Source organism: Hordeum vulgare, chromosome 5H (assembly GCF_904849725.1).
Source record: "Hordeum vulgare subsp. vulgare chromosome 5H, MorexV3_pseudomolecules_assembly, whole genome shotgun sequence".
Taxonomy (NCBI): Eukaryota; Viridiplantae; Streptophyta; class Magnoliopsida; order Poales; family Poaceae; genus Hordeum; species Hordeum vulgare.
Window position 1 is genome coordinate 335,629,138 of NC_058522.1, and position 12,594 is coordinate 335,641,731.

Sequence of the window (12,594 nt, forward strand, 5' to 3'; positions counted from 1 at the left end):
ATAGTAATCAACACTACAAGCAACCTTACAAGTACCAATCGAAGTCGCGAGACGGAGATTGGTTACAAGAGATGAACTAGGGATTGGAGAGGAGATGGTGCTGATGAAGATGTTGATGAAGATGCCTCCCCTCCGACGAGAGGAGTGTTGGTGATGACGAAGGCGACGATTTCCCCCTCCGGGAGGGAAGTTTCCCCGGCAGGATCGTCCTGCCGGAGCTCTAGATTGGATCTGCTCAAGTTCCGCCTCGTGGCGGCGGCGAAACCACAAAAAAGCTCCTGAATGATTTTTTCTGGAACGAAACCCTTCATATAGCAAAAGAGGGGGGCTAGTGGGCCGCCAGGTGCCCACAAGCCCTGTTGCCGCGGCCAGGGGGTAGGCAGCGGCAACAGGCTTGTGGGCCCCTGGTTGCTCCTCTCTGACACTTCTTTCGCCCAATATTTTTTATAAAATCCAAAAAAAATCCACGTTAAGTTTCAGGACATTTGGAGTTGCGCAGAATAGAGCACTCAGACTTGCTCCTTTTCCAGTCCAGAATTCCAGCTGCGGGTATTCTCCCTCTTCAAATAAACCTTGCAAAATAAGAGAGAAAAGGCATAAGTAAGGTTCCAGAAAGTATAATAACGGCCCATAAAGCGATAAATATCAACATGAAAGCATGATGCAAAATGGACGTATCACATATGCGCCAAGGATAATAAATCAAAGAGAAAAGAAAAAAAGGGAGGTGGGAAGGAGGAGAAGGACTCCACCTTCCAATCCTAGTTGTACTAGGATTGGAGGAGGACTCCTCCTATCCCTAACTGACGCACCAAGGGGGCCTTGGCCCTCAAGGCAAGCCTCCCCTCCCCTCCTCCTATATATTGTCGAGTTTTAGGGCTGGTTTGAGACAACTTTTGCCACGGCAGCTCGACCACAAACACCACGGTTTTTCCTCTAGATCGTATTTCTGGGGAGCTCGGGCGAAGCCCTGCAGGAGTAGATCCTTCACCACCACCGAAGCGCCGTCACGCTGCCAGAGAACTCATCTACTTCTCCGTCTTGCTTGCTGGATCAAGAAGGCCGAGAGCATCATCGAGCTGTACGTGTGCTGAACGCGGAGGTGTCGTCCGTTCGGCACTGGATCGGAACGGATCGTGAGAAGAATCGCAAGACGGTTCGTGCAAGGGATCGCAAGATGGTTCGTGGGACGGATCGCGGGACGGTTCATGGAATGGATCGCGGGACGGTTCCTGGGACGATTCGTGGGTAGATCGAGGGACGTGAGGACGTTCCACTACATCAACCGCGTTTCTTAACGCTTCCTGCTATACGATCTACAAGGGTATGTAGATCCAAATCTCCTCTCATAGATGGACATCACCATGATAGGTCTTCCTGTGCGTAGGAAATTTTTTGTTTCCCATGTAACGTTCCCAAACAATAACAAGCATGCCACAGTCGGGCGTCTCAGCGACACCACATAAAGGGTTTATAAGAAATAATAATAAATATTGAATATCCAGGAAGTAGAACCGTCCGAGGGATATCCTACAATCATAATCCTAGGGTTTAGTCCACAGTAAAATAATATTTATGATCATCCACCATATTTCATGATTAGTCTCAAAATTTCTGAACTTTTTTCGAAGACCGTCACTCATACCATAAGACGGGGAGGCTCCAACCTCGACTAGCATGGTATCAAATGTATACCGCACGCTATAAGGGAAGAGTTCTTCCCTCTCGGTCCCAGACGAGAAACACCCATGCCCCTGACCAGATGACTTGATTTATTCCAGTGCCCAGATACCTTCATTCCGGCCTCTCTACTTGGTGTGTACCTGGTAATAGGTTTACAACCTACTGAACCATATTCCCTTTCATGAAGACCAGTGGTAGCACGAATGGGTTAAGGTGACCACTGACAAGACTCGATCTACGGTCGCTCACGAGGTTCAAGTTATTCCATGTATGATTAGCATAGTCAAAGTGTTTCCTGCACACAGACTCACTACCTATCGTGCCCCAACATGACTAGCTGACCATTCTCGTCCCACGAGATGTCAATCCCAAAGTTGTATCTCCATGAGACATCGACTCTTTTCGGATTACATCCGGTAGGCATGTGTGGCAGACAAATGTGACTACTGTCCCAACCATCTCATTCATGTAGTAAAGGTACTTGCAATCATAAAGCCACATGCATGATTATCACATCAAATATCACCACTTTCTTAACATAAACATAATGTTTACCACAACAAGCAAACCACACAACACCAAAATATATCATGTTCACGATGCTTGCCTTTAATGTGTAGATATGTGAGGTGCACATCAAAACTTTTGAAAGTTTGATCTTTCTTCAAACTCCTACTTAAGAAAAATGTTCAAATCAACATTCAATAGAAACAACACTCACAAGTTGTTTGGATTTTTAAATAAATACTAAAATAAACTAGATGAAATTTGAAAGAGGCGAGAAAAAGAATCAACTCATTTGAAGTTTTATTTTAGAAACTAGGGCCACTCAAAGTTTGGTCAAAATATGTTTTAAAATAAATGAGAAAATGAAAAACAGTTCAGAACAAAACGCTATCGCGAGGAGGAAAATGTACTCTACCTGAAAATGCCTCCACTTAAGGCGGGCCTGGCTCGGTTCTATCACTGACGAGTGGGGCTCGGTGGCAGGTTTGACCCCGGGTCAAACCAGTCGTCTCCCTCCTCCCGCTGAGGGAAGGCGAGGCCTCCGTCGATGCTCACCGGTGATAGGAGCCACAATTCCCGAAGCTAAGAGCACCAGCGTTCTCAGGGCTCCAAGATGGTTCCGAGGAGGTGCGACTTGGTCGACGGAGAGCCTGGAATCTCCGGCAGCTAAGAGGCCGGCGGACGGCGGCGCGGGCTAGTAGGGGGGCCACCTACGACTCATCTAGAGCTACGTCAAGAGGGGGAAGAGGTTCACGACGCTCGTGCAGTTCCAACCAAGGGAAGGATGACACCGAACAAGGCTCCAACGCTACAAATTTAGCCGGAGGGGCGGCGGCCGAAGCGCGACCGGAGGGGAGGAAGATGATCCTCCCTAATCTATTGGTTGCAATGGGGGCTCTAGAGGGGTCGGAGGAGCTCTACGATCGACCTAGGCAAGCTTGGGGGACTTAAATAGGCCGGTCTATGCCGGTTGTGAAGCTTCCCGAGAGTGGCCACGGTGGCTCACCGCTACAGTGTCCGGGGAGGTGACGGGGTGTGACCAGCGCGATTGGGAGGCTAGCGGACGCGCTCGGTACTGCTCGTGGAGGTGAGCTGGTTGGCGGGGGTGGCTCGGGCGGTGCAGCCATGGCAGGGACAGCTGCTGCCAACGGCAGGCTGCCATGATAGCTTTGACGGCAGCGCTGTAAGTCTCCAAGGGACGGCTCCAGCAGCTCTGCCAAGAGGAAAGATACGGGGCGCGACTCTACATGGTGAGCAAGGGCCAAAGGGGCGGGGTAGGTGGACGCGGTGGCTCGGATGCAACGGCTGCAATACGCGCGCTCTGCTCGCGCCCAGAGCACGCACGCCAACCGTTCGACGAAATGCCAAGAATAGCCAAGGGCTTAGGTTAGAGCTGAAACTCCATAGGGTGGCTAATGGGTTTACTAGGGTTCTGCTAGACATATTAGTTGGGCTCAGAAAGAAAACCTCCAATGCAAACTAAAAACTATGCCAATTCTGGACAAGCACACAAGGTGTTCGACATAATAACATGGGCATTGTTGTGGTTTTGTCACGGCAGATATCCTCGTGAAAGGACTTAGAGATGGAGCCATCGCACCTTGGTGGCGACTCGAAGGGGGTGAGCAAAAGTGAGACTCAGATTTACCCAGGTTCGGCCCCTCGTGAGGAGGTAAAAGCCTACGTCCTGCTTTGTGTAAATTAATGGTGGTTTCAATTACAAGGAGGGCGTAACTCGCCTGACCTAGCTCTCGATACTTTCTAACTCGCCTGACCTCTCCCTGGGACTCACCTTTATATACAGGTCGAGGCCCTAGGGTTTACAAAGTCCTGCCATTCTACTCTTTGTGGCTTTCCTTATCTCTAAGCCGCCGTGTCCCCCACGATTAGGAGCTTCCTTGATAACCCATCATCTGCACGATCTCTTGAACCGCCCTTCAGTTCCTGGGCCATGGGACGCGCAAATAATGGCGAGTCGCCCCTTTGATGAGCCGACCCACTAAGGGCGGGTTACCCATAGGTAATAGCCCCAACAGGCATCAAGAGGGTTTTATCGCCACCAAATTTTCCAATCCAAGGTCTCCTTGGATGCTAAGAGTGGTGGCAAGGTTAGTTTTTGTAAATAAGAAACTTGTTAGTGCAATAGTTTGGGGAAAATAGTTCTGGGCAGCAACTTAGGGAGATTAAAATAGTGGCTTACTATATCCAAAAGGGGGATGATCTCCTGGACTTAAGGGTTTTGCAGGGTCCTCTTCAATCAGTAAATTTTACAAAAGCTTTGGGCAAGAAAGTAATAGGGTTGCAGTGCAAACTGCAAAACTGGTCCGGAAGAGAAAATAGGATGTGGTGCTCAAAATTTTCAAAACACCAATTTGGGTTTTTGCATAAAACTGATTTATATGAACTCCTTGACCACTCCGTTTTTTTGTAGATTTTTTGAAGAATTTTAACTAGGGGTTGTATTGCAAATACCAAATTGGATCAGAATGGAAAAGAAGGTAATGTGCTCACTTATTCCAAAACACTTGGCTATATTTTTGCATAAAGTTGGTTCAAAAACATACTAGGTTATTGCCAAGTTTTTGTGGAATTTTTGAAAGAATTTACCAAATGGCTCCAGTTCAAATTGGACCTTTAAGAAAATTAAAAGCCAGCTTTGGATAAATAAAACTTAAAAGGAAATATTTACAAAAAGGGCCTTCATTGGATTTGGGAATAAATGGAAAAAATATTTGAGGCAAACACTCAAGTCAAATAATAATTTTCAAAAACTCCTATTTTAGGAAAGATATCTTTTTATAAAATAAAGCAAAGAAGGGATTTGAAAACAGCAGAAAACCCAAATATAAATTTTTTAAACAACCATGGCCAAATTTTAATAAATAAAATCATGGCTTAAATTTTGTGGTGTTAAAAACTCTACTCCCCTTAAGAAAAATCTCGTCCTCGAGATTTGTTAGAGACGTAAAAAATATACTCCTAGCGCACTGCAGTATTAGCACGGAAATAACTACTCCACGAGGTTACAGTAAAAATGATAATTGATGCAACTGTGGTATGGTACTGGTGCTATAGACAATTGCTATGGTTGGGAAATCGAGGCGTTGCTACGAAGGCTACGACACAATTTTCGAAAAAGGAAAATTTCCAATTTCCGAATTGTGCTTGCCATACCCGAGTGCACAGTGATCTTTGTGGCTGACAGGTGGACCCTGGGCCCACTGTCAGTCTCTTCTTCTTCCTCCGACTCTCTTCTCTCTCTCGTGTGCTTTCTGTTGCTTTATCCACGCGTGGCTTCTAGGGCCGTACCATGATAGTGCGCGGCGTGCTCCCGGCACAACATGCACTCACGTCGCGGGTCAGCGCCTTGTCGGCACTGCTCGCGGATTCGTCTCTGAACACCGGCGATCGAGCGATGAGCGGTGCTCGTGGACTACGTCCTCCGCACACTGAACTCGGGCTATAAAACGACCTGTCATTCTCTCCTCTACCTCACACCCGGATTCACTCCTCCCGCTTCCTTCTTCTCTTCATCTCTGTTTGCATGAGCTCGAGGCAAGGCTCCAATGGTGGACGAGCTCCCGGGGTGGCTGATAAACCTGCTGGCTGGAGGAATGGCGACATTGGTGGGGTTCTCAGCGCTCCTATGCGTGATGATTGCTACTTCTCAAACAACATCGCTAGAAATTGGCACGTTGACCGAGACTGGGCTTGCGTTGGTTTTTCCCTTGAAGAGGAAAGGGTGATGCAGCACATGAGCAGTAAGTATTTCCCTCCGTTTGAGAACCAAGGTATCGATCCAGAAGGAGGGTCTCGTCAAGTCCAGAGTACCTGCGCAAACACAAACAAGCTTGCACCCAACGTTTCAAAGGGGTTGTCAATCCCTTCAAGATTGTTTGCAAAGTGAGATCTGAAGGCGGAAAGTGCAACAAAGTAAAAAGTGTAAGGCTGAAAATATGGTGTGGAGTAGACCCTGGGGGCCATAGTGTTCACTAGAGGCTTCTCTCAAAATAGCAAATATCACAGTGGGTGAACAAATTACTGTCGAGCAATTGATAGAACCGCGCAAAATCATGACGATATCTAAGGCAATGATCATACATATAAGCATCACGTCCGAGACAAGTAGACCGATACTTTCTGCATCTACTACTATTACTCCACACATCGACCGCTATCCAGCATGCATCTAGTGTATTGAGTCCATAAAGAACAGAGTAACACCTTAAGCAAGATGACATGATGTAGAGGGATAATCTAAAACCAATGATGAAAAACCCATCTTTTTACCCTTGATGGCAACAACACGATGCCTGCCTCGCTACCCCTTCTGTCACTTGGTGAGGTCACCACACAGTATGAACCCAAAACCAAGCACTTCTCCCATTGCAAGAATCATAGATCTAGTTGGCGAGACAAAACCCACAACTCGAAGTGAATTACAAGGATATGAAATCATGCATAAGAGAGATCAGAAGAAACTCAAATCAGATTCATAGATAATCTGATCATAAATCCACAATTCATCGGATCTCGACAAACACACCGGGAAAGAAGATTACATCGGATGGATCTCCATGAAGATCATGGAGAACTTTGTATTGAAGATCCAAGAGAGAGAAGAAGCCATCTAGTTACTAGTTATGGACTCGTAGGTCTATGGTGAACTACTCACGCATCATCGAAGAGGTCATGGTGTTGATTAAGAAGCCCTCCGTATCCGAATCTCCCTACGGCAGGGCACCAGAACATGCCCCACATGGGATCTTGCGGAAACAGAAGCTTGCAACGGTGGAAAAGTACTTTCGATGATCTCATGATTTTTTTTGGGATTTTTAGGGAATTTGTAGGCGCAACCCCTAGGTCAGAGGGCGCCCAGGGGGCCCTCAAGCCTGTGGGCCGCGACCTCCCCCTGGCTGCAGGGTGGGGGCTTGTGGGGCCCCTGAGGCTCCCTTGCCTTGGCTCTCAAGCTTCCCGATCTTCTTCCCTTCCGGAAAAAATCTTTTCGGGGATTTTCTTCCGTTTGGAGTCCGTTTCAAAATCTCCTCTGAAAGGGGTAAAAAACATGGAAAAAACAGGAACTGGCACTTGGCACTGAGTTAATAAGTTAGTCCCGAAAAATATATAAAAGGCATGCATAACATCCAAAGTTTGACAAGATAATAGCATGAAACCATCCAAAATTATAGATACGTTGGAGACGTATCAAGCATCCCCAAGCTTAACTCCTGCTCGTCCTCGAGTAGGGAAGTGATAAAGAATGTATTTTTGATGTGGAATGCTACCTAGCATAGTTGTCCTTTGCAACTTCTTTCACGTGACATGAATGTTCAGATCCGTAAGATTCGAAACAATAGTTTGCTATTGATATGAAAACAATAATACTTCAAGCAAACTAGCAAGGTAATCATAAACTTTCAAAATAACAAGGCCAAGGAAAGTTATCCCTACAAAATCATATAGTCTGGCTATGCTCCATCATCCTCACACAACTAATGTAAATCATGCACAACCCCGGAATTGGCCAAGTAATTGTTTTCGCACTCTTACTTTCTCAAACTTTTTATAACTATCACGCAATACATGAGCGCGAGCCATGGATATATCACTATAGGTGGAATAGAGTGTGGTGGTGGTTATGAGACAAAAAGGAGGAGATGGTCACATTGACTCGGCATATCAAAGGGTTATGGAGATGCCCATTAATAGATATCAATGTGAATGAGTAGGGATTGCCATACAAGAGATGCACTAGAGCTATAAGTATGTGAAAGCTCAAAAGGAGAACTAGTGGGTGTGCATCCAACTTGCTTGCTCACGAAGACTTAGGGAAATTTTGAGGAAGCCCATCATTGGAATATACAAGCCAAGTTATATAATGAAGATTCCCACTAGCATATGGTAGTGACAAAACAAGAAGCTCTCAATCATGAAGAACATGGTGCTATTATGAAGCACAAGTGTGGAAAAAGATAGTAGCATTGTCCCTTCTCTCTTTTTCTCTCTTTTTTTCATTTGGGCTCTTAGGCCTCTCTTTTTTTTTTGGGATCTTTGGCCTCTTTTTTTTATTCCTCACATGGGAAAATGCTCTAATAATGATGATCATCACACTTTTATTTACTCACAGCTCAAAAATCACAATGATGACTCCATAGGAAATGCCTCCGGCAGTGTACCGGGATGTGCAACGATCTAGCATGGCGTATGACGTTGAAACATCTCGCTAGCTATCTTACAATCATGCAATGGCAATATGAGAGTGACGGCACAAGTCATGAGACGGAACGGTGGGAGTTGCATGGCAATATATCTCGAAATGGCTATGAAAATGCCATAATAGGTAGGTATGGTGGTTGTTTTAAGGAATGAATTTGGTCGGTTTGTGCACCGGCGAGAATTGCGCGGTACTAGAGAGGCTAGCAATGGTGGAAGGTGAAAGTGCATCTATACCATGGACTCACATTAGTCATGAAGAACTCACATACTTGTTGCGAATTTTTTTATTAGAAATCGAAACAAAGTGATAAACGCATACTCCGAGGGGAAGGGTTGGTAGGTGTAAACCATCACACGATCCCGACCTCAACACGAAGGATGACAATCAATAGATCAATTATGCTCCGACTTCCTAACATAGCGGTTCACCATACGTGCATGCTACGGGAATCACTAACTTCAATACAAGTATTTCTAGATTCACAACACCCTACTAACAGAGCTCTTAATATCACCGAATCCACGTCTCAAAACTAATTGAGAGGAATCAAAACCTCTCTTTCTATTCAATGCACATGAAGATGGAGGTTTTTGCATCCTCTTTGGGTACCTCACCTTTGGGACTACTTTCATAGCATAAGCCAACTACCAAGTCACGCACCGTCGTGCTCTAAAAGATATAAGTGAAGCACTAGAGCAAAAGTATCTAGCTCAAAAGATATAAGTGAAGCACTATGAGCATTCTAGCAAAATCACGATGAGTGCATGTCTCTCTCTCTCAAAAGGTGTGCAACAAGGATGATTGTGACACAACAAAAAGAAAAGACTCCTAAGATACAAGACGCTCCAAGCAAAACACATATCATGTGGTGAATAAAAATATAGCTCCAAGTAATGTTACCGATGGATTGAAGATGAAAGAGGGGATGCCTTCCCGCGGCATCCCCAAGCTTAGGCTTTTTGGTGTCCTTAAATTTGGCTTGGGATGCCTTGGGCATCCCCAAGCTTGAGATCTTTCCACTCCTTATCTCATCGTCCATGAGAACATCACCCAAAACTTGAAAACTTCACAACACAAAACTAAAACACAAACTCGTGATAACATTAGCACAAGAAAGCAAACTACCACTTCTTTTGGTACTGTAGCAAACTTGAATTCTATCTATATTGATGTTAGGCTACTGTATTCTCACTTTTCCATGGCTAGTACCCCCCGATACTAACCATAGTTTCATCAAAACAAGTAACCAACTCAACAAAAAGAGAATCTGTCAAAAACATACCACTCTGTAGCAATCTGTATACATCGTATACTTCTGATACCACGAAAAGTTTGAAAAATTACGACAGCCTGGGAAAAAGCATATCTACCAGCAGAAAAAAGAATCAACTCAAAATCTCTTTCTAAATAAAAATGAAAAAATCATCTCGTGAGCGAAAAGTTTCTGTCTTTTTCCAGCAGGATCAAACAATCTTTACCAAGACTAGTCATAAAGGTTTTCCTTGGCTCAAACACAAAAAGAAACACAAAAACACAATCACAACAGAATTATGAAAGTGTGGACGCCATAAAACAGAAAGAAAAAGATAAATTCATTGGGTTGCCTCCCAACAAGCGCTATTGTTTAACGCCCTTAGCTAGGCATCGATAATTCAATGATGCTCACACAAAAGACAAGAATTGAAGCACAACGAGAGCATCATAGAGCATGTGAAAATCACATCTAAGTATAACATACTTCCTATGCATAGGCATTTTATAGGAAAACAAATTGGCAAGACAACCAATAGTTACCAAATGCAAGGAAGAAGGAAGTGACAATAGCAATCTCAACATAACGAGAGGTAAATTGGTAACATGAAAGTTTCTACCACAATATTTTCCTCTTTCATAGCAATTATATGTGGGATCATATTCAAATTCAACAATATAGCTATCACAAAGGATATTCTTTTCATGATCCACATGCATGCAAAGTTGACGCTCTTCAAAAATAGTGGGATTATCATCAACTAAAGTCATGACTTATCCAAACCCACTTTCAATATTATTGCAAATATCATAATCATCATGAGGCTTAAACAAATTTTCAAGATCATAAGAAAAATTTCACCCCAATCACGATCGTTGCAACAAGTAGTGCACATAGCAAAACTAGCATCCCCAAGCTTAGGGTTTTGCATATTTTTAGCATGATTGTCACTAATAGAATTCATAGTGAAACCATTGTAGTCATGCTTTTAATTCAAGGAGCCCTCGTGAATCACTTCATAAATTTCTTCATCACGATTTTCAGATTCACGCATCTCAAGCAAAACTCCATAGAGAAAGTCAAGTGCACTGAACTTACTAGCAATTGGATCAACATAATTGGATCTCTTAAAGAGATTAGCAAGTGGATGAGGATCCATATCACTAGATTTTTAGCAAGCGAAGATGCAAGCATATTGAAGGCACATAGCACACAAGCGAACAGAAAGCAAGCGAGAGAAAAGGACGAACGAAAAAGGCAAACGAAAAAGGCAAATATTTTTTTTTGTAAATTTTTGTTTTTCAGAAGTGGGGGAGAGGAAAACGAGAGGCAAAAAAAAGTAAATGTCAGAGATGAGTTTGCGACACTTACTTGGATGAGTTCTTGACTTAATCCTCCCCGGCAACGGCACCAGAAATCCTTGTGCTACTTCTCAAACAACAACACCAGAAATTCACACATTGACGGAGACCGGGCTTGCGTTCGTTTTTCCCTTGAAGAGGAAAGGTTGATGCAGCACAAGAGCAGTAAGTATTTCCCTCAGTTTCAGAACCAAGGTATCGATCCAGAAGGAGGGTCTCGTCAAGTATAGAATACCTGTGCAAACACAAACAAACTTGCACCAAACGCTTCAAAGGGGTTGTCAGTCCCTTCAAGATTGTTTGCAAAGTGAGATTTGAAGGCGGAAAGTGCAACGAAGTAAAAAGTGTAAGGCTGAAAATATGGTGTGGAGTAGATCCTCGGGGCCATAGTGCTCACTAGAGACTTCTCTCAAAATAGCAAATATCACGGTGGGTGAACAAATTACTGTCGAGCAATTGATAGAACCACGCAAAGTCATGACGATATCTAAGGCAATGATCAAACACATAGGCATCACATCTGAGACAAGTAGACCGATACTTTCTGCATCTACTACTATTACTCCACACATCGACCGCTATCCAGCATGCATCTAGTGTATTGGGTTCATGACAAACAGAGTAACGCCTTAAGCAAGATGACATGATGTAGAGGGATAATCTCAAACCAATGATGAAAACCCCATATTTTTACCCTTGATGGCAACAACACGATGCGTGCCTCGCTACTCCTTCTGTCACTGGGTGAGGTCACCGCACGGTATGAACCCAAAACCAAGCACTTCTCCCATTGCAAGAATCATAGATCTAGTTGGCGAGACAAAACCCACAACTCGAAGAGAATTACAAGGATATGAAATCATGCATAAGAGAGATCAGAAGAAACTCAAATAAGATTCATAGATAATCTGATCATAAATCCACAATTCATTGGATGTCGACAAACACACCGCAAAAGAAGATTACATCGGATGGATCTCCATGAATATCATGGAGAACTTTGTATTGAAGATCCAAGAGAGAGAAGAAGCCATCTAGTTACTAGCTATGGACCCGTAGGTCTATGGCGAACTACTCACGCATCATCGGAGAGGTCATGGTGTTGATGAAGAAGCCCTCCGTATCCGAATCTCCCCTCCGGCAGGGCACCAGAACGTGTCCGAGATGGGATCTTGCGGAAACAGAAGCTTGCGGCGGTGGAAAAGTACTTTCGATGATCTCGTGATTTTTTTGGGATTTTAGGGAATTTATAGGCGCAACCCCTAGGTCAGAGGGTGCCCAGGGGTCCCACAAGCCTGTGGGCCGCGACCTCCCCCCTGGCCGCGGAGTGGGGGCTTGTGGGGGCCCCTAAGGCTCCCCTGCCTTGGCTCTCAAGCTTCCCGATCTTCTTCCGTTCCGGAAAAAATCTTTTTGGGGATTTTCTTCCATTTGGACTCCGTTTCAAAATCTCCTCTGAAAGGGGTAAAAACATGGAAAAAACAAGAAGTGGCACTTGGCACTGAGTTAATAAGTTAGTGCCAACAAATATATAAAATGCATGCATAACATCCAAAGTTTGACAAGATAATAGCATG